Here is a 24,074-nt window from a genome sequence, read left to right as displayed (position 1 = left end):
TATTTTATGGGTTTTATTTCTTCATTCAAAGGAGTTAAAAACCCACGAGAGTGCTGTTTGCTGGCCAGCCAAGTTCCACATGCCTCATAATGCATGCTGGTCACTGAAGTATGTCAAACACTACTTCAAGCAAAACCCTCCAATTATAAAAAAGCACTATAATCGTACATCTAGGAACGTATGTTTAAACTGGCTTCCTCTATTTTAAGCAGAACAAAGGCCCACTGAAAAGTTTCAAGGGAGATGACACTGTTTTGTATGGAGACACTAACAGGGCTTTTTGGGGTAAGAAATCTGAATTAAAGCTGAAAATGAAAATAAATGTAATGTGGAAAAATAGAATTTCAGCATGTAGAAACTTACAGATGATTGCCAGCAGAGCTCTCCCACTTATGTCAATGCCAGTTCTGTCAATGATTTGCAGTATAATCTGAAATTAAGAGGGATAAAGCTTCTATTAAAAAATAATTTGCAGTAGGCTATATGAAGTTGGAAGTACTGGACAAACTTGCTGACCTCTCAAACCTTTCAGTCACAGAATACCTCTGTTCCACTTTTATCTGTCTGTTAGTTAATACACAAACAGATTCAACTTCATATACTGGCTGATCCCTCTGAGTTCTGCCACCGGGAAAACCAAGCATGCTTGTGTGCTCCTGGAAATCACTTTAGCACCCATTCATGAGGGGTACTGAACTATGTCAGGCTTCATGTTCATATCTGATTCTACTCCAAGGAATTCTGGCCCCGTACTCAGAGTACTGCCATGCATCAGAGCATGCAAGCTATAATTTCAGAATGCAGCCTTAAAGTGGCACAGATGCAAGCCTGCCTTCAATCCAACAGCTCTGCCCAGGCAGTTCCAGTCAGCAGCATTCATTTCCCAGATGTTTTGCTACACAACACACAAGATATCATCCAGTGTTTGTCAGAGAAAAAGTCAATAAATAGTATAGACTTAATTTCACCACCCACTTTTAGCAGGGAAAGAATAGGAAGCAGCATGTAGGGAAATCTTGAGAGGCTTTGAATAATTCCATTACATTGTGCTACACTGGGGATTTCATTGTTTAGAATGAGATGAGCAAGCACTTGCTCAAAATATCGAATGATTGACCTTCAAGGTCACCAGAACTGGTGGCAGTGCACAGCATGACTACTTGCCAAACAGTAGAAAGAGAATGAATCAAAAGCTATCAGTGGATTTTTCATCTTCAAACTCATCCTGTGTGTCTCATGGAGGAACAGAAATGATGCCACTGAGGACAAAATAGTATGAAACTAATAACATTTCCTGTCTTGTATTTGCTTCCTCCATCTGCTCACACTTCCTGGGTGACAGGTTCATCTCAGCAAGGCTTAGCTGAAGATCCATTCAGAGTGCAAGCTCTTACAACTTACATTTTCAACAGTACACACAAAGTCTGAGTGATTTGCAATGATTTCATGTGTGAATGTTTACTTTAGTAGCAGTAAAAAATTTCTGCTTTGTTAGTCTTATATTAAGTGTGCCTTGCCCTTTTTGCTCAACAGCAGAGAGAGGAGGCTTTGTTGAAAGCTCTGCTTAGCTAGAGGAGAGCTCTTTCCCTTGTCCTCAAAGGTGTAGATCCTCACATAGTCTGAATATGCTTTTTTGATATCATTTTAGCATTCTTGCTCCATTGGCTTCCTTTTAGAGAGGGACTATTCTCCCATTCTTCAAAATAAATTGTGACATCAACATTTTAAAGATTTTCCATTTTACTTTTAAACCAAGATGTTGAGAAGTGGCCTTTCCTAAAGGTCATATTCTATCCTAACCTTTCTCTCATGGGTTTTGACAAGACGGTTTTCCCTGAATCTGAGAAATGTTTAGCAAAGGAGAAAAAAATGCAGAGTCCAACACACAGAGATAATTGGGCAATCAGATAAGGATTTAGTGTTTTCCAATAAGCCTGTGGAGACTACTGAATCAAGATTTCCTTCACTAATTATATTTACATGTTTAAATAAAATGTAAAACCACTAAACGAGAGATGGAGTTTTTAACTCAGTCCCTCACCTAACTCATGGAAAAATAGGCAAGAATTTCACAGTCTTTCACATGACAACTGTATCCTTCTATCACTGGATTACAGATTAGTTAGACATGATCCCAGCTGCAAAACAAAGCATATCCTGAAATGTTTCTGTCATTTACACAGATTTATTCATATTGGATTTGAGAAATTTCCCCTACTGTAGAGAAGCTTCTAGAGAACTAGAGCTACCATACTGTCTCTGTGACCTTTTATTTCTCCTTTGAATCCTTTGCTTCATTTGCAGCCTAGCAGATGAAATGTGACTCTGGAGTTGAGGGGAGCTTTGCTCTGTCATTCTCTCCTCTCTGTCCTTACCTTTCCCTAAGAGAAATACTGAGACTTCCCTCCTTTAAAAAGTCCCTCAAAATCTGCTGGTGGCAATCATTCCATGAAGTTTGACTATTTTATTTAATCTCTAAAACCTTCTTCTCTCACCCTTGTTTTGATTCATACCACTGTTTGCACCAACACAAAATTTCTGTCTGCTCCCATTGATTCAAGGCCTCTTAATTCTTTCAGAGCCACTTAGTTTCTATATTATTGAGGATCTTTGTCTCACACTGTCAAAGAAATATGATTAAGATTGCTTTTCAAAAACTAACCTCTGTGTTTATAGCAAATCAAAACAGAATGTAATCAACTCAGTTTGTTTTTGACAGATGTTTAAAGTAATTTTATGCTACACAGCTTTTTTCTATCTGGTTTCTACAGGGCCAGGATACATCAGTTATAATTTAGCTTCACAGAAATTGGGGTGTATTGTTTGGCATTACACAGCCATTTCCTATACAATACTATTCCTTTACTTTTAGCATTTATGTTGTTAGTTTAACGCTTGCAAAACATGGTGCTCTGGCAGAACTGAAAAGTTAAGTCCTCTTGTTTATAAACCAGGAGAGGCACACTAATTTCCTCTACTGCTCCACTGAAGTGCCCTAACAGCAACATGGCTACAGCTACAAAACTAAAATATCCTTGAGGATATGCTTAGCTTTAAACAAGTGAGTGGCCCCGTTAAATGTCTTGAAATCAATTATACTAATTCTGGTCTAAATTAAGTAGCTGAACTGCTCTATCAAACTGATGCTCTACTGCCCACTCCTGGGCATAGGAAAGTAATTCATCCTCAAAATCTGCAGCTTGACTCTCCTCCTGAGCACTTGAAGTTGACTCTGAAGCAAACACTTGTCTCACCAAGAGCCAGAGTCCACTGGATAATCATGATCTGAATGCAGAAATATTATGAATTGGTTTTGAGCCAGTTACCTGAAAGAGTCCAAATTTCCCCACTGACTGGTGAATTCTCTTTCCCTTCCTACTATTACCATAAAAAGAATTTCAATATTCCTGCTCTTCATCAGACTACAAGAAACCGGAAAGGAAAGCATACAACATACATCCATCACCCTAGCAAAATTGTTTTTCTTCTCAAGCTTAAATGCTGAAAGAATGAACCACAAGCTGAGACATCCCATGAAGAGGGAACCTCCAAGAAATGCATCTTTGGTTATTATATGAGAAACATTATTAAATTAAATATAATATCTTAAAAGGGAATGTAAGCATGATCAGGGTCCTTAACATGATATTTAAGTAATTCACTCCCCCAGGTGAGAAAAAACGTTATTTAGAACAGATGCTGTAATGCACAAAAGAAATCCTTTTATCCTCAGCACCGGCTTTGAAGACATCTCCTGCTTGTTAAGACTGCCAAGGCTTTGGGCCTAAAGCACTTCTTTGCATTATCCTTCCCTTTGCCCTTTGAAGCTTCAAATGGGTCCCGCCAATTATTGTTTTAGCAGCAATCACCATGGGCTTATAAACTAACATAGTGACTAAAAATGAAGCATAAATAAAAAAACCATGACTATATCAAAGTGAAAATTTGCAGGAGGACTCCAGTTCAGGTGTCACGGGTAGCAGCCTGTCCCTGTAATGCAGGGGAAGGAGAAATATCATGAATTCAAGGAAGACATAAACAGTCATAAACACCTCGGTACTACTATTCTGGCTCTTACAGCTAGTTCCACTTTGTAAATGTTGAGCTTTAGATCTTCCCTGAAGTGTCACTGACTTCGGGACAGTGTGTCTATCCCAAGGATACACCAGTTAACATTTAGCTTGCTCTCTGCCTTTGTTTGGAACCTTAATACGTTTTTCCAAGACAAATCCGTGGTGGAAACAGTTCCCCCTGAGCAGTGTAGATGCAAACTAATTGTTAATATGCTCTCATTTCTCATTGTACACATGTCCTTGGAGTTCCTTGGTGCCAACTGCTTTCAGTCTTTTCCCCACTTCAAAGGCATCCACAGAACTTTTTTTTTAATGCTTAAAGATTTAACAGAGATACTGGCAGTATCTGGGAATTTAATTGTTTTTGACAGTATCAGCAGCTAGCATTCACATTTGGGAGAAGCACTTATATGATTTGTATGAGACCTGTTTCCCTAAAAAAGCTCTATAGTACTGCACAGAACTGGCAAGCACCGCAGGCATGAATATGCAACAGCAGTATTATTCAAGAATCACAGTTAATGGTAATAACCTTTTTCCCCCCAAATTAATCAGAAAATATGTAAGTCAGCATATTTAAATAATGCATTGAAATCAGAGCACTGCATGAATAATATTTAAATTAAATCTGACAACATGAGAAACACAAAAAAGAGTATTCACAGTAATGGAAATAAGAAATTTTGAAAAATGCATTTTCTGAAGGAGCAAATAATTAAAAGACCTACTTCAGTACGATAATTTATGGAATGACCTTATCAGCAAATAAAAATTGTAGTTAGACTAAATGAAGCCTCCATAAAATGAAAAGGAGAATAAATGAAAGCAAGACTGATATATACCTACTGCTTTGCAGGAAGGCACAGAAACTAAAAGAGGTAGGATTTTTTCATAAAAGACAGCCCATTTTTGCAGCTGAAACCCCTGTGTCATTAAAAGTGCTTTAAGGAAAGAAAGCCTTCTAAAAACATGTTTATAAACTTAAGCACATCTCAAACCAAGGACCTAGATAGCAAGGATCTCTAGTTCACATTTCTGAATGCTGGAGCTCATAGTGGGAGAGTACACAAAAGCAAATGCCTGAAGAGCACTCTTTCTCCATGACAGTACCTTGCTTTGGGCAGAAATAAGGAGGAAGTAATACTTTGGAGAAAGTATTTTTGGTTTTGTATTTCACTGCTGATGTTGAAGCATACTCAGGATACCTGGATGTTGCACTCTGCATGCCAAATTCTAGACAGCGGGGACTGGAGCCTTGGTCAGTTCAGGTCTGATTTGAATACCATTTAATGCTTTTAAAAGTCCAGTTGCCAGTGCCCTCCCTCTCCTTCTCTCCTCATGTCACATAGATCATTACACCTTGTATTTAACTGAACATCATGGTCTTTGGGCAAGTGTTACACCTTGCTGAATAAAATATACCTTACATTGCTGCCAGATCAAGAGCATCTACTTCTAATTTAGCTGTTTGTAGATATTACTCCTCAGCACTGTCAGAAATGCTCCTCAGTGGTTTAGTGTGCTTCCTGGCTCCCATTTCTCTTCTGGATCTGCACAAAGGGAACTTTTAGAAAGCCCTTTTTTAAGTTCACACTGAAATTCCCCACCTTCGGCTGCAGTACAAATGTGTCTTTTTGGCAGCCAGCAGTCATTGTGAATAGTGACTGATTTCTTCCATTCTGCTGTTCAGGATTACACAGGTATTTGTGACAGCAGGGATGAGGAAGGCGTCACCACAGCTTCATTCTGGCACATGAGAGGGTGGTGGGGACGTAACAGCATTTTCGTTCCAATACTGGCTGCTCAATTTAACCAATCGCTGATTGTAGACAAAGGCACTCTGAACTCACAGATGGGAGCAATGCCATCCTCACAGATGGGCATGAGCATCCAGCACCAAGGAACATTGCAGCACCACTGAATATCTGCCTTGATGCCTGGCCAGAAATGTCAGAAAAACAGGTGCTGATCCTCATCTTCTATGCCCACAATACCAGGGAATGCAGCACCTGTCATTAATCCAATGCGCCTCTGAGTGAATTTCCAGAAGTTCCTGGGAAAAATAAGGGGAATGAAATCAGAAGGTTTAAAACAAGCCGAGTGTTTTTGAAATGCACTTCTATATTTAGAAATCTTAGAACAAAAAATTGCTTGATATCTGATCTCGGTGACACCTTGATTTCAAGAAAACATTAGAATAATCTTCCAGGAAAATAAGAGTTCTCCTGAAGCCATTGATCTTATTGCCTACTGTAAGATTCTGAATATTTTAAGGGGAACAGAGGCTATGTATCACCAAATACAACCCTGCTTTTAGCACTATTTGATTTACAAATTTAATATTTTGATAGGGGACACTGAAAAAAAGAAGGAGCAAGTTAAAAAGAGAGTCAGGAACAGAAAGGCAAGATTTAATGATATTGCTCTTTAAGTGAATGGTCAAGATATGTACTAAATAATAGACTTGCTTGACAGCATTCACTGTAATCAAGGGGCAGGACAGCTCAGAGCTCTGTCTGAAGACTCCCCATCTCTAATAGAAATGTACTTCCAACTGCTTTAAAAGGCATAGGCAGCCCAGAGCTCATTTTTTCACTTGAGTCTCTCTTCATTTCTGCCTACTGCATGAACATCTGCCTAATGGAAGCAGAAGGGGCTCACAGTAATATAAGCACTTTGGGAGAGGGATCATAATTTTAGCTTCCTTCAAGTGAGAAAAGAAGGAAGGCAGAAACTAAAAGGTATAACAGGTATGAGGAAATAAAGAAAAGTTTAAAATGTAAAAGTGGTGCATAGGAAAATCTTGAGAGGCTTTGAATAATTCCATTACATTGTGCTACACTGGGGATTTCATTGTTTAGAATGAGATGAGCAAGCACTTGCTCAAAATATGGAATGATTGACCTTCAAGGTCACCAGAACTGGTGGCAGTGCACAGCATGACTACTTGCCAAACAGTAGAAAGAGAATGAATCAAAAGCTATCAGTGGATTTTTCATCTTCAAACTCATCCTGTGTGTCTCATGGAGGAACAGAAATGATGCCATTGAGAACAAAATAGTATGAAACTAATAAAATTTCCTGTCTTGTATTTGCTTCCTCCATCTGCTCACACTTCCTGGGTGACAGGTTCATCTCAGCATTGTTTAATTGAAAATCCATCCAGACCGCATTAATGCGTGAATGTTGACCCCATCAGTGGCAAAAATTTCTGCTTTTTTAATCTAAAACTGTACTTTTTCCTTTTTGCTCAACAGCAGAGATATAGGAGGCTGTGTTGAAAGCACCATGTACCTAGAGGAGAGCTCTTTCCCTCATCCTCAAGGCTAAAGACTCTTACAGAGAGTGAAAGTCTAGCCTGAGAGTGCTTCTCTTACATCATATTAGTATGCCATTGTGAAGCAGGAGTCTTGCGTGTTTGGTTTCCTCTTTAGAGGGAGACTATTCTCCCGTTCTTCAAAAGATACTTTGCTTTGTGGAAGAAGGAAACAGTACTTAGGAAATGTGAAAATTAATGGTCGAAAAGGAAAAGAAATAGAAATATAGGAAAGTGTATTTTTTTTTGTGAAAAAAGGGCAGTGGATTTTGCTCCACCTCATCTAGACTTCTAAGTTTCACATCATGTCAGTTTCTATCAGGTTTATCTTCCTCTGCCTAGACAAGAAAGTTGACAATACCTGATTCTGCAGAGAAGAAGGAAAAAATGACCAGCTGTGTTAGCTCTTTGCTTGCAGACAATGAGCGTATCTACCTTTTTATAATTCAGATGGATAAAACCTCAAATAGCTGTAAGAGCCTTCATGGGGATTGTATGAACACTGACATAGTTAAACTTACCCTAAACTGACATTTCTATACTCTGCATGTTTAAAGAAACACATTGCCCCTCTTACAGACCTTCTTCTTTCTTCTACCTTGTTTATAATAATTGGCACAACCCTTGTCTTTGCATGTTGGTGTTTTCTTTAGGAAAGTAGCTTTCCCTGTGGACAAATAAACATGATGAGATGCTATGAAAGCTCTACCCTATATAAAATTAGTTACTTGTGTTTGAGTGAACTCCTTACAAGTTTCTGTGCTGGGCTGTGTTAGGAATAAATGTATGCTTTACTCATTTCAGAAAGTTTTAGTCATTTTAATGCTTAGTTCTCTACACAGAATTCACAGATAGCAAGAGGAATTACAATCCATGTTCTTCTAGGCACAAATGAGGTTTGGATTATAAACTGTTTTTCTTGGAAGGAGATACAGTCTCAGGCCTGTCTCTTTGAACAGAAATTCAACATTTCTTTTCTGTTTGCAAGCACTTCCTGGATGCCCTGTTTTCATATCCGTGAAAATCCCCCTAAGGCAAACAAACTTCTTGATAAATTGCCTAAGGGTTTGGGTCCCATTGTTAATATAGCAAATTCATTTGATTTGGGCACTGGATAACATATTGATAGCTTTCACAGAAAGTGATATGTGGTGACATTTAATAATTTTCTGAAAAAGGTTTTTTTTTTTTTTTTGGTTTTACACAAAATGGTCAATTTGTTTTTTACTCCAATATTCCCAATTTTGAAAGCAAGCCTTTTTTTTTTTTCTGTCAATGATACAAACCCAGAAGCACTTGATACAAGAAAACTCGTAAGAAACATAATTTGGAACAAATCAGAACCAGTGAACAGGTGAATCACAAAAAGACAAAAAGGTTTGTAAAAGAAATCTAATCAAGTGATATGCATGCTTTGGAAAATTGTCATTTGAAGGACAGCAGGATATACAGTTACTCAGTTTATGAGGGCTGCTCTCTTTGTGCCATAACCAGTCTTTGTTTGTGTTTTGAAAAAAATAAATGCTCTTAAGTTAGGTAATTAACCTTTATCACATACTCAATTGTTTTTACTTTTTTCCATGACAGTTTACATTACTATAAACCAACAGTGGTTACCACTGTAAAACAGCAGTTTGCTGTGAAATGTTTTTCATAAGAATAGTTCTTTTATCCTGTTTCAGAATTTTGACCCTCCCCACCCAACTTTCGATTCTGTTGCCATAATTGCCCAAGTGGTAAAAATTAGGAACCATGTCATCTTCCCGCATTGAGAGAGTTGTTTACATCTCTGTGGGTGGTATTCTTGTTAACCTGCTCAAATTAGGAGTTTAATTCAGGTACAAACCACCTGTCCTGGCATTTCCAGTAGTCAGTAGAGAGCCATGAACACTCCTCAGGGAGACTCATTAAATCTGTCTTGCATGTTTCTTCTAGGACCTTTTTAAAATTGAGGATTTTTCCTCCCATAATCTGTTAAATGAGTTTATACCAACTAACTTTGCATGGTATATTTTCTGATATGGAATTGTTTTATATATATATATATATATATATATATATATATATATATTCCATTGAGATGGAATGGTTATTCAGACAGACTTCAATCTGATGAAACATATGTTCAAATCAAAGGTTATTTCTTTTATAACTTAGTTATGAATGTCTGTCATGGACTGTTCCATACCCAGGAATAGTAAGAAGAGCTAGAGAGGATATTTCAACTATAACTCTATTTTCTGATTTAGGACCTCCTGCAAATCATTTTCAAGACTCTGGAGTAGGGTATCATCCATGCCATTTTGGTAAGGAAAGATCTGCCTGATCTAGGCTGCCATATTTGTAATGTGCACACCTTCAGAGGGTTTAATCACCCCACATAGAGCAATTTACAAGGAATGAGGAGGAAACTCCTCATTAAAACTAGGTGGTTGAAAGTTTAGAAAGCAATGTATGCTACAGTGCTTCACAGGTAGATTTCTACATTTTATTCATTCAGATACACTGGGAATCTACTTAACTGTGCATGATCCCAGGGAATCAGTTTGGCCTAAGGTAGTGAATGGCATTGACTGCTGAGTAATGAGGATACTTCTGACAAACATTTCTTTTTAATAGGTATTGTTCAGTAAGGTCCAGCACCTTAGGTTGTGTTTAAGTACATGACAAATGATCACAATATTCTACACATTCAATTCCCTAATACAGAGCCAGCCAAATAAAAAAGTAAAAGTAAGTAATTAAGGTGGGATAAAATCATTTGGTCTGTCTGTGTTTTTACATTACCCTATCTTATTTTGAGCCATTCACAGCTTTAAATTGCATCCTGGCCTGTAAGAGACCATTGAAACATTATTTACTGCTGGATGCCAGCTATATCTGTCAGCACTTCAAAAATGTACAGTTGACAATGAGTCATAAATATGAGATTAATTAGTGTGGTAGTTGGAAGTTATGTTGCTGATTCAGTTATTTAGTATCCACTTCTCTAAGATAATTTGCATGTGTTCTACCCTCTTATCATCTGTTAAAAGATTTGATTAGGAAAAGGAGTCTAAGAACATTGGATGCTAAGGGAAGAGAGGGACACATGGGAAGGGCACATGATGCTGTTTGGCTAAAAGAGAATAGAAGACAGCCCTTAGTGTTGGCATGAAAAAGGCTGAAGAGTCAGCAAGGTTGACAGGATTGGTGCATTTCAAAACAGAACAATAGGCAGTAATTATATTTAGAAGTTCAAAGACCAAACATGAAATTACCTAATTGGTTTATACTCTTGATTTAAACCCTGTTCCTTTATTCTGCATTTTATTGTTTTTTATTCAAGCCACTGGGAATTTTGCCAGTGCTCCCAGTGGGAGAATTAGGTATACTAGGAATACATTTTCAGATATTAAAACAATTTACAGCAGTATAAAATGCTGCATTCGTAGTACAGATTAATCAGGCATCACATATTGAATGTGACAGATATGTGCCAAACTACAGAGCTATAGGAAAATTTAATTCATGAAAAGACTTATCTTCTTCACCTAGCTCCGTCCTCTTGTTCCCCCTTTGGCTTTAATAGCCTAAATAAATGCTCAATCCTTCTGTAATACTCTATGTTCTAGAGAATGTTGTGCAGCTTCTGAAGGTTAGCCATCTTTTTCAGGGTAAATATAAAATTCCTGAAGATACAGTCATCTATTTCTCTCTAAGTATGCATGGGAAATCAACAAAAGTCTGCCCTAGGCTGTTTCTTCTAAACATGTGATTCTCTAGGTTCCTATTACTGACTTGCAGGCAACTGCACTCTGAGTTGTTTACCTCTAGACTTCATACAGTTAAATAAAAATAATAGGCACTTTTAGGTGTCTTTCCTGTTTCTTTAAGATCTGATTTCCTTTTAATTCTCAAACAAATGTAGACATCTCCTTTTTTTGTGACTGATGTCCTACTTCAAAACTGCCTGTTTCCCTTACCCAAATGAGCTAGGGAGACAAGATCAGATTTAACTATCTACATTTGGTCAGAAGAACCTCACCCTGTGACCCCAAATTTCTGGTGAAGCTACTGATGTTAATGCTGATGAAGGTGTAAATTGTCTGAAATACTAAAGCAGTCTGTCCATAACATTCAGAACAGCTGGAAGGTGGGTCTGCACGGTCAGGAAAGTCATGGGCCAATACTAGTGTATTGTCCTGGCAAGTCTTGTAAATGGGACCTTTAAGAAAATGTGAGAAAAGGAGTTTGGCTTAGTGTAGTAATGAGAAGAATGAGGGAAAATAAAAAAATCATACTGTGTGTACTTCTTGGATCTGCTAAGAGGCAAACCAACTTGAGTTCATGTCCCCTGGGAATAGGGCAGGAAATAAAAGAATGCTTCAGTAAGGAAAATTTACGTTAGATATTAGAGAAAATTCTAAGAGAAACGATCCTTAAGGAACAGTTTGCTGAAAGAGGATATGGAACCTTTTAAATAAAGAGATTTTTTAAATTTCAGGGCAGTATCCACTGGGTACATTTATAAGTTAGGACCTGGAGACCTTCAAGGTATCTTTTTCCCTTGACTCTCTAACTTTTCTGTAGTTTTTACTTTTTCTTTCACTCATCTCTCTCTCCCCCTCTTTCTTTCTTAATGGGTTGTATTGGAGAGGAGAGACTCACAGCCTCCAACAGTAGCCCCAGTTTTATTTTTATGTCTGGATTCCAAACAAGTAAATTCTTTTTATATCACCTGAAGTTTCTTAGGTCACTCCGAGCTTTATGGCTTTGTAGCTGGCCTCAGAGAAACAAGTTACAAGTTAAGAAATAATTGCTATGTATTCTACCCTTTGAAAAGAAAACAAAATGGGCAGGAGCTAACTAGAACAGAGAAACATACATCATTTACAGAATAATCCTTTCTGTCTGAAACTGTGCTGAACATAGGGGACAGCCTTAAAGGAGCATGTGAAAGAAAGGAATGCCTGCAGAAACCCCCACAGTACCTGTCCCACTACCTGCTGGCTTAGCCTTCAAAAAAACCATGTCTGACAGCCTGCAAAAGAACAAGCTGGGGATTTATTTCTGCCTATACAGTTTTATCATATTTCCTTTTATGAAGAAGAATAATTTTCGTAGCCTGGGATTTCTTCATTGCTTCTGCAGAGCAATGGCTACTAGCCAGGGTCCTAGCCTATATTTAAATACTATATAGCTAAAATCAGCAATATTAAATTTTCAAAGAAGATTATAAATAAGATGGGAAGAAAAGCCTTAAAATCCCTATTTTCCTACACCACATGGACATAATAAAGGAATTAAAAATGTGACAGAACAAAAGGAAAAATAATTTAGCACATTATCCCATTAATTTTCAGATCATCACTGGATTTGTGTCATTGGAATAATTTTGGCTTCTGTGGTTACTAATAAAAAATCCCTGAAAAAAAACCTCAAACTATTGTGTTTCTAACTGAAATTGCATTAAGGTGATCTTCCCCCTACCCTTCTCCTCCCTTCAGCAGTTAAAGATGTATTTGGTTGCCTATTAAACAGGTCATACATTTGTCTTCTTTACAAATAGTAGACAACATTTGCCTACACATTAGACTTTAAATAGTCAGAAAAAATCCATTGTAATGTTCCCATGTTCTTTCTGAAGATCACTACTTCTTTTTTTTTTTCTCGTCTACTTTCAAAAAAGTCCAGGATTGATAGACTGCAGTCCAGAGATTTTTCAGAGAATTTTCAGAAAGGAAATCCCACCATATTTTAAGGGCAGCAAAAATTGCTTTATAATGTCCATATGTGTACATTTTAAATTAAAACAACATGTATCAAGAATGTGCCTTTGGCCTATTTATGGACCGGGAGTTTAATTCACTGTCCAGCTAAGACTTCCATAGGACATAAGGAATGCAATTTCAGTCTAAGAGGTGACATGCACACAGTAATGTGTTTGCCCCTAAGTATCCCTTTGATCACAATTTGTGCCTAAATTACACACAGCAAATTTCAACAATCCTACCAGTAAAACACAGGAACAGGTAGATTTTTGTGCTTAAGCCCTTCAATTAATCTACTTCCGAGATGTGAAATCTGTTCCAGTTCCTATCCCTCCCACACCAATGCCAGGGTTTAAATCTGCCTTTCCCAGAAACTTCTCTGGACCCTTTCTACCCTGTCTCTTTTTGTATTTAATTAAGCATCTCCTGAAATTTTTTTGTACTGCTATCTACAACTAGAAACATTATTGTTCTGTGTGTCAAATGAGATCAAATCACAAATGAAGAAGAGCTGCCAAGGCTCTACTAATTTTAAATCAGAAGTGGTGGTAATGGGCAATCATGACAGCTCAGGGGAGTTTGCAGCCATGCTGCTGCCATCTCCTTTGGCACCAGGACCACTTTTGGAACGGCTACATTTATTTTTCTGGGTGGGACTTACTGATGCTAAAGCCCACTGAAGTGTCCAGAATCTCTGAGGTAGCAGATGTTGGTAATAATTCAATGAATGCTCAGTGGGTGGTGCCTAAAGGACTGAGAACAGAACAGAAATCAGAATACAGGCCATTTGCATCCCCTTGGTGAGCTCAGCCCTCCTGTCCTATCAGGAAGAATTGTGTTGGCTCTTCAGTTGCTTTCTTTTGGTCTTTGTATTGTGCATTTCTTTCCACAGAGCAAAGCAGATGCAACAGGAAAAATGAAGATGTATTTAGCTTGTTTCACCCCATGTCACCCTCATGGGAGTTGGAAAGAGACAGTCTATATCCCACCAAAATGAGAAGAGCTGAGATGTGAAGCTACCTTCCATCTCCTACTTCACTCCTTTAATATCTAGGGCTTCTGTGGATTTGTCCTCAGAAACACATTTCCTTCACCTCAAAATGCAAAAGGTTCTGGGTGCTCCCACATATATGCTTGCAGATGCCCAGGCAAAACAGAGAACCACATGGTTGGAGACATACCCAGAATTAGGCAGGATTTTAAGAGGATTTAAGGATGATTTTGAGGACTAAATTTTTGAATGTAGCTATGTGCAAATTTGCAGAAAGATAAAATCTATTCAGTTAAAATGTGGAAAACTTTTGGCAAAAAATCTCTTCCTCAAGTCTAAGATAAAAGAACTACAAAGCCAAACACAAAAGTTTGAATTTGTAGGCCAACAACCTACCACCATAACATAAATATTATTTACCAAGACACCTGGTTTGGCTTATATGACCTTGTTCATGGCTGTAGATGCAGCTGGACATCCAATTACCTTAAAGATTCTTGGCCTTTCTTCCCTCTGTAAAACTGCAGAAAAAGGAAAAGGAAAACCCCAGGAGCTTCCATTTATTTTAATAGCAAGTTATATTCGTTTTCTCTTTCTTCTATATTTAGCTTTAAAATATGACTCTCTTTGTTGCCAGCTAGTTCTGTAGCAGTATTGTTTGTCTCTTGTAAATACATTTTACCTGTGTCTTCATAACACTTTGTGGAAAATGAAAAATATTTGGGCTATGGGGATACCGACATTCAGGATAAAATTACCGCTGCAAGGGCTTTTGAGAAATAAGACTAAACTTTTCCCAGTTGGTAAAAATATATTAAATAAAGATCCCTCAGTACATCAGACACTTTATTTTCCACAATATTTTTGTTTACTCTTTGCCAAAACCACAGTGATATGAAATAACTGGCAAAACAGAGTTAACACCACTTTGTTATGTTGTAAAGAAATAAAAACCCAGATAAGAATGACTGGGGAAAATTTCATGCCCCATCCCACTTGAGTTCAATGGCTACTTGAGTTCATAGGAAAAATCCACAACACAGTTTGGAAAATACAAAGTGTGAGTGTTAGCACCACGCACTGAGACAATAAACCCTTTTGACTATCCCACTGACAATCTTTTACACTAAGGCAATGGGCTTGTACCCCAAACCTCAGTCAAATATTCCCAGAAGGGAAACAAAGCATAGCTTCATTAAAAAAAGAAAAACAAAAACAAAAACAAAAAACAAAACAAACAAACTCCATGAAAAATGCAGGAGGAGTTTCAAAATTTTTCCAAGTGGTACAGTGATTCCTTGAGTTTTAGCTTTCATATTTTCCAGATTCTGCACTGCACTAGCATGTACCTCTGAACATCATATTAAGTGTTAACAAGTTCTCTTCACAGTTCAGTTAGACAAAACAATCCTTTTCTGGCCTGAGAACCAAGGATACCATTGCAGCTTCAGGCCCAAGCAGTGTAAACAACAGCGGATTGAGGAGAGCAATCCAGGAGGATGGGACTTCATAAATTGGACAATTAACTCCAATATGTAAATGGACCAAAACTTATAAAAGTGTGAAAACTTGTGACCCGGAGTCCACCTTATGTCCATCCTGGGTCCATCTTGGGTGGAGCCACGCCTCTTGTGCTGTCCAAGATGTATCTTTTGAAAGCCTTTTTAACAAATACCTTCTTTATTCCTTTAACACTTTCTAGCCTCTGTTCCAGGTAGCCTCTCTAGGCATCAACACTACTACGCCATATATCCCCTTCTTCAAGAGTTTGGTATAGAATATGAAGTTGACTGCCTCTGTCTACAGTTTTTTTAAGGAATACAATTAGCAGTGGTCAAAAGGCCATTGACTGACTTTTTAATCTGCATTCCTTTGGGATGGGAGAGATGCACACAGTGGTCAAAAAATGGAGGTATCATAGGTCTGTTTAGAGTCAAGCTATTAAATGAGCTCAAGAAGGGAGGTTATAACCCAATATTATGCCCAGAAAAGCTGTGCTTTAAAACAAAATATATAATTTTACCCAAATTGGTTTTTTTTGCAAAGTATTCACTTTGTGATATGATCAACTATAAGAAATAAGGAAAGACCTCCTGTTTGTTACCTTATTCAAGGAAAAAAATCCCTAGCTCCATGCAAGGTTTCACTGTCCACCTGTTTCCTGTGAAGCACAGTCTTATATTTTTAAAAGTAGGTTCTTCTGTTCTTTTGAAAGATGAAAAAAGTTCCATTTTAGTAAAAGGAAATAACTTTGCAATAAGACCAAGTACTGACAATTTCAGGCTAAAAAGTAACAATTTGAATAAAAACTACATGGTTGTAGAAGCAGAGTTACCAATTTAGCCATATTACTCCATATAAATGGAAATTATAATTAGTGAAATTTAAATTTGAGAAAAAAAATGCAAGAAAAATCTATTTCAATCAGATGGAGCAAGGGAAGGAAAAATCAATAACTTTTTTTTTTAAAGAAATGTAGTCTTGGGATTGAATAGCCAGAGATGAAGCCTTCAGTGGCCTTCAAATGCTGTTTTATGAAGAGGTGATGCCTGGTTATACTTTTCATTTCCAAAAATAAATGAATTATCATTGTATTTCACAAATAAGGAAGTATCTGAAATGCTGCCCATAGTTCTTCAAGCAGCATCTCAGCAAAAAGATAGGAAATATCACTGACATAAAATCAAATAAGAAAGTGAATACTTAAGAATTATTTCTACAGACAAAAGTATGAGATAAATATCTTGACACAGACTAGAGTCATATTTTAGAGACCATTGGACTGAAACATGACAAAGAGAAAAAGGGTGGTCTTGCAAGTGTAAAACAGCCAAGTTAAAATTAGCACAGAAGGCAGAGCTGTTACCATTGAAGAAGTTAAAAAATGGAATTCAGATTCTAGAATGGCGAGGCACTCCTGGAGTGTTGCTATGTTTTGGTATCCCTGTGGAGTACTTCCTCCCAGGGAAATTTCAGCTGCTTTTTGTTTTTCATGTAAGCAATGCTTAACACTTTCTTATCTTTTTTCTTCTTTCCTTTTTCTGGTTTTGTTTGTTTACTTGTTTGTTTTGTTTCAGATGACTGTGACCTAATAACTAATAGGGAAGTGAAATGTCAATGTGTACGTTAAGATGAGAAAAGGTAAGGCTCTGAGAGACACATCCATTCATCTCTAGGCTGCTAGGAGCTGACCACGATGACAATGATGATATCCCATGAAACGTGCTCTTTTGTTCAAAATGAGCACCATACTTTATTGATTCACAGTGAAATTGCTCTGAGATGAATCAAAATACCAGCTGCCCCGTTTATTGAGCTGTGAAATATTTCTATTCGCTGTGCAGCTGTGTGAACCTGAACTAATCTAAAGGGCAGATCATCTAGAAGAGAGCTCAAAATAGTTTTATTGCAGGCAGTTTGCCTAAGTATTAAATATACCCTGTTCACACAGGATTCTGAGCAAGGACTTTTACTGAAGGAAAAGCAATGCTATATACTAGTTAATGCACAGATTGCTGCATGTTTATCATAAATGCATGGAGATTACAGAGAACTATTAAACACACCCAATTTTGACAAGGGCAAAGAAATACCATGACCAAATACCCTGCCATGGTGCTCTCCACCTTGCATGTGGTTGTCTTGTGCAAAACTAGAAGACTGGGTGATGATTCAAGTGTTCCTGATAAAAGCATGTGCCTCCAGTGAGTGTTCTCTCTGTGAGAGGTCGGAAGGGAACAGAATAGCCTACTGGTTTGTTTTTTTGACAGACGGAAAATGATAGAGCACCATTAAAATCAGCCAACCAGCCTAAAGTTTTCATTTCAGTGCCAGCACATATGTATGTTGCTTGGGGAATTATGCTCTAATTAACCTAAAGCATGTTGCTCTTTCAGTCATAATGGGAGGATTAAGTGAGCACAGCAGATTTTATAGTCATTATAAAAGTACCCCAGCAATATTAATTCTAGAAAAATATAGAAATACTCTAAGAGAAGAACTGAAATCTCTCTTCTTGGTAACAGATTTTTCATGCCATAGTTTGATATTTTTGGCAAAAACAAGGACACCCAGGCAGTATGTGATTCAGCAAATTCTGAAACCATTTTTTTGTGGTGAATAGCTGAACTCTGCTTAGTTACAAACTGAGTCATGCTGCTTGACAGAAAGGAAAAACCAATGGGAAAGAAATTAATTTAGTTGTATCTTTAAGGTGCATGGCTATAAAAAGCAGTATGAAAAAAAAGGACGAATTTCAGAAAAGCTGAAAATACTATCAGGATAGCCCTACTTGTGCTATTTTGGGAGCTTCCAGTAATTAAAAAAAATCTGTTTGTCTACTACTTTACTTGCAGAGTAGTAGTTTCCAAGACTGTATTCCATCACATCCAGGTTTTAGGGACGACTCTAATAACTCATAGGTAGAAACTCCAGAATTTGGCAAAGCCAAGTGGAAAAGGATGTGTGTGCATTCTTTGCCATTTCTTTAGTACAACCCCTGGTTAAAGCACTTCTGTAACTGTCACTCCAACCATTAACAGTTTCACACTTGATAAGGCCATCAAAAATACAAAGTACTTCCTGGCACTCAAGAGAACAGAATAGATTGATAACATATTTTGCAAACAAATGTTGATGTTATGAAATATGAAGAGGATATGAGCTAGTGACAGAAAAACTAGAGTTACCACTTGGATAGAAAAGAGAGGAGCGGATGAATGTGATATAGGAGGAATGGGACAAAGCAAGACTTATGGCACCTGTTCTGAGAAGAGAATAAGGAATGCTGCCACTGGGAACAAATGAGTTTGGACAAGATGACCCAGCAAATAAAACATTTGGTATGAGTTCACAAACCAGCTGAGTTGACAAAATAATCTGTTATGGTCTTAATGGAACAAGAAGAGTGACAGAGAACATGACAGATGCCCCTACCACTCAGCAGGAGGTGTTGAGGGCCTGAGCAGGGTTTTAATCCAGAGAAACAGAAAGTTATAAGGGAAGACAGGATGAAATAGCACAAAGAGTTACTCAGAAGAGGGTCCTTGTCACAGAGAGAGATCAGTTATTATGAAATAAGCACTAGCCCTGACAGGAGGAAGATGCAGAGGAAGAGGAAGTTGGCAGATAGGACACAGTGACAAAATAAAAGGAGGCATGGTATTAGTTCACAATAAGCTCGACTGACAATAGCTGTTGAAATGTGCTTCCTTGCTGCTGCAGCTTCCCTGTGCTTTTAAAATACCTCCTTTTACTGCTGGCAAAATGCAACAATGCTCTCAGTTGTGCAGACAGAGGGGATTGTGAAAAACCTGATTATTTGCTGTCTGTGTGGATCTTGCTAAGGCTTTCCTGCAGCTTGGTAATATAGTAATGTTTTCATGGCTGATGTATTGTTAGAGTCTGTTGATAATATTAGAAGTCCTGCAAGGAATGCAAGGTCCTGGTACACTTAAAGATATTATTTGAGCACTGCACCTCTAAAACAAGGATCAATGTGATCCACAATTTTGCCAAGAATAGGCAAGCAGGAAAAACCAAGACATGAATACATAAATATATAAATATGCATACATACAGTGTTTTTTTGCTGACATATTTCTGTGGGAGGAAAAAAATAAAACCACGAAAATTAAAAGAACTTATACAAAAATGTCTGCAAATAGGATTTAATTTGTGATTGAGAAATAACCATATGAAATTTGAGGAACTATTCAGATTTGTAATGTAATTATAAATTCAGATTTGTTTAGATTATGTAATGTTAATTTATGGAAGAAAGATTTCTCATTATTAATAGAATTAAGTTGGCTAGAATTTATTTTCATCTCTGAAAATAATGATTAAATTCAAACACTTCTAAAGGTGAAGTTCAGTCTGCTATGGCAATGAGTCCAACAATATTATCAGTCCATATTAATATGATCAAATACATTTACATTCTGAAACACTCACTTTCAATATAGTTTGAAAATAATGTAACAATCCATATATTCCAAGCTAGCCCAGAAGTTGATTGGGAGAATGCCGACTGTCCCAGGTCTAAACCACACTGATTTAGTACTGTATGTAAGGTAATCCAGTGACTGGGTAAACACCCAATTTACCTGTATGGACATAGCACCTTCATCTTCAGTGACAATCCAAAGAATCTTCTTTCACATGCTCAGAAAAAAAGATAAAAATAAGAGATATTCCATAGTGCAACTCTTCTCAGTGCCTTTTAACTATGTCATCCTCATTGAATTCTTAATTTGGAAAACATTTCTGCTCATGTTCAATATTTAGCTTTGAGAGAATATAGCTGTAAAACCATATGCTTTCCTGGGTCTAGGCATTCATCTGCTCATAACTTCATGGAATGGTTTTAGTAAACAACATGCTACTACAGTAGTGTTTCAACAGAGAAAAACACCAAACCCTACTAAATATATTATTTTAAAGTTTTCCCATTAAAATATCCTTGGGAAAATTTAGCATTTAAGGTATGGTATTTTAAATATTTTAAATTTTAATTTTTCTGTCTTTTAGGAATAATGAAACAAAGGTAATTCCAATATTAAATTCCATTTGCAGTACAAATGGAATTTATTTCCCTAAAAAATAACTTCCAAGGAAGGATGGAAAAAACAAATGTAACAGAAATCCATGATTTTTTTATCCCCAGGGTGCTAATATCCTAGCCAGTTTTCTGAGTATACATAAAAGCATGTACCAGGAATAAAAAGAAACAGGGACGGAGACGAAATAAACTCATTGCATGAGGGAATGTGAGTGAAATAAAGTAGTTTTTGTTGGGGTTTTTTTTGGGTTTTCTTTTTTTTTTTTTTTTTTGGCTAGTTTGGTAAATGGCATGAAACACTCATACAACACTTATAAAAGTCAAAAATGCTACAAAAAACCATATGATGAGTGGCAAACCCTCAGTGAATGAACATGATTTTACAACATGAGAATGTGCAAACTGCATCCAAGAACCGGGCAAATCCTGCCTGTTGACCCATAGTCCAAATAATACAATCAATGTCCGTGGCAGAGGGGTGGCTCATTGCGGGCAGAAATATCTCTCTTGCAGTAATTACCATGAAGCTGCTCCTTCGTCAGTACAGCAAATTCCTGAGGATAAAATTATTTAAGGCAAAAGCTCCTAGCCCCACCTGGGACATCTTTAACTGCATATCATATAAATCCTGCAGGAATGCAGAAATTCAACCAGTGTCTACACTTGTATTTCCAGGTTCAAAGAGAACCATGACAGGGCTGGTGGGATGTGAAATGGGAGTGTGGGAGAGAAAGTCTTCTTCTGTGGGTTGTGTATGAGGTGTAGAGTTTGATACCTTGGTTTGTGGGACTTGGACAAATGGGGGAGGGATGCAGATTATCGATACCAGTGTTTGGAGGAGGTAAGCTATGTGGTTACAGGAGGGACAAAAGGATGTTTCTGTTCTGATTCTGTGTTTGCAGCTGAGAGAAACGTAGGTGGGAAAAGTAGGATGATGTGTGGGTGTGAAAGGTGGTGGACCTTGAGGTTAGGAAATTCTTAATGCTATCTTGTCCTGTCAACAAAAGCCTTTTCTGGTAAGGAGAAACAACATTAAGGATGTGTTCATGCAGATCAGTAAAGGCTTTTAAACACTTTACCTTTCTTAAAAGCTTGCGCATTCTTCAGCCATTCTACACCATCAGGGTTTTTTCGAGAGTTGGAGTTGTTGTTTGAAATACACAGCAATTCCAGGTTCCTTGCATACAAAGGCTTTTAATTTGCTACAGCATAGGGCCTGGTGTTCATTTAAGAATTATGCATGGCAGAAACAAAGAAGGGGAAAAAAAGGTAACTTTGGCTTCAGATCTATCTGTTTTTTTGAAGCCTGAAGATTGCTTCAATATGAACAGCCATTTTATGTTTATAAATAGAGGCACATAAAATATGTTTTAAAAGTAAAATCATAACTGACCTACTATTAAGGGCTTTTGATCTTTCAATTAATTGATCCCCTAATTATTGAAATCTCTAGCGGAACAAATGATAAACAAGTTGGTTTGAGTATTTTTTGATAAAGGTTTAATAACACAGCACTACGCGTATGCAGGAAAGCATTCTACAGGATTATACAATATATTGCTTTTTAAATACAACACAGCTCTGAAGATTAATGTTTTCTGAATAACCAAGTACATATTTTGGAACTGTCATTCTGTTGTTCCATTAATCTGTGGATTAAAGTCCCTACCAGTGTACACAATAAAGTACAATGACATCAAAAGAATATCTCATAAAAACTGGGTTACAGTCGAAGGGGAAGTCTGAGATATAAACTTTGGTTTATGATTCTAGCTCACATTATATATTAAACAAAGTAGTTAAGAGTTATTATTTTCAAATACATTTAGAGACCCAGTTAAATGTATTGCATAGGCTTTAATTTTATCTATTCTTTCTTTAGGCAAAATATACCCTTCTATACATGAAATTAGTTTTATTTCAATAAAATAACATTAATCCTTCTTAACCTCCCATGAGATTATCAGTCAACACTTTCTGTGAGATTATCCTCCCTTTTTCTTTAAAAAATACATAAATCAGGGCCATTTACAGGATGAGAGATCAACAGCACAAGGAGACATGATGGTGGTCATTGTATGTGGTAGTAATTTCCAGTGTTCACAGCTTTGCAACAGGGGAAAACACACTCAGGGAAGGACAAGGGAATTCTGAGGAAATCACCACAAGTTTTAGCAATCCCCTAGAAAACATTCTGAAGAACTCAGTTGCCACAAGACGTTCTTTCTTGCAAGAATGGATTGTGTATCATGCTAAGGACACAGACAACCAGGTTCTGATATGAGTCATTTGGTGGAATCTTTAGTGAAAACCTACTCCAGAAGCCAAGTTATAAGGGATTAATCTTTATTTTTTTTTTTTAACTGTCATTATTGAGTGGCATCTCATTCAAGGAGTTGTGCCCATTTTGAAAAACCACTAAAGGCATTTAAACATGGCACAAATTAAGATGAGCTCTTTTTTTAATATAGTATACATCCACAAACTCTTTTTTGGTGTTGCAAATAAGCTGGCATTTTCATGTTAACCAGAAAATCAATTTTATTGCTAGCCTAGTCTTTGTTTCATAATAAACCAAATGCATAAGTATCTATATGAACACATTTAAGTAAGAGGTGCTACTATGACTCACTCTACCACTGTAGAAAGAAAATATTTCTCTGAGCTGATTATGAAAAATGAAAATTACTAGAAAGATACTATCCAAGAGAACTCATGGTTTCTGCAGTGAATGCTACAAGTTGAACTGTGTATTTGCAGAAGATCCAAAATTATTTTAACAAATACCATTGGCAACACTTCTGCTGTTGTTGGTCATGACATCCTGAAGGCCAGTACTCTCTCAACTAGAAGAAAACACAGTCTGAGACATTTCAAAACTCTTCTCCACTCACTCCATTACATCTGGAACTAATCAAGATGTTGAAAGTTGCTTTTTTTCCCCACTTTGAATGAACTTAAACAAGAACGTTCAAGCCTAAGGCCCTGTCAGCTGATTGCCTCAGCCCAGCTGTAAAGCCCTCACACCATCTTGCTGACTCTGCTGCTCACCTATGCATGGAAGCATCACTTTTACCAGCTGCATGTCAGCCTCTAGAGTGCTGACAGAACCCTCTTCACACACAGTAGATGTGGATTCAAAAACCCTTTCATCCTGAGCAGGGAGATCATAGTACGTATCTGCTTCATGAATAGATGCCTACCCACTAAATACCTGCACAAAAATGGGGAAATCTTCCTTCATAAAAAAAACAAAAAAGAAAAAACAAAAACCCCCAACCAACCAGCCAACCAACCAAAAAAAAAAAAAAAAAAACCATCCAAAAAAAAAAACCCACACACCAAAAAAAAAAAAGAAAAACAACAAAAAACCAAAAAA

The sequence above is a fragment of the Anomalospiza imberbis genome, chromosome 2, assembly GCF_031753505.1.
Source record: "Anomalospiza imberbis isolate Cuckoo-Finch-1a 21T00152 chromosome 2, ASM3175350v1, whole genome shotgun sequence".
Taxonomy (NCBI): domain Eukaryota; kingdom Metazoa; phylum Chordata; class Aves; order Passeriformes; family Viduidae; genus Anomalospiza; species Anomalospiza imberbis.
The sequence above is the reverse complement of the archived record's forward strand: the minus strand, read 5'-3'. Positions refer to the sequence as shown.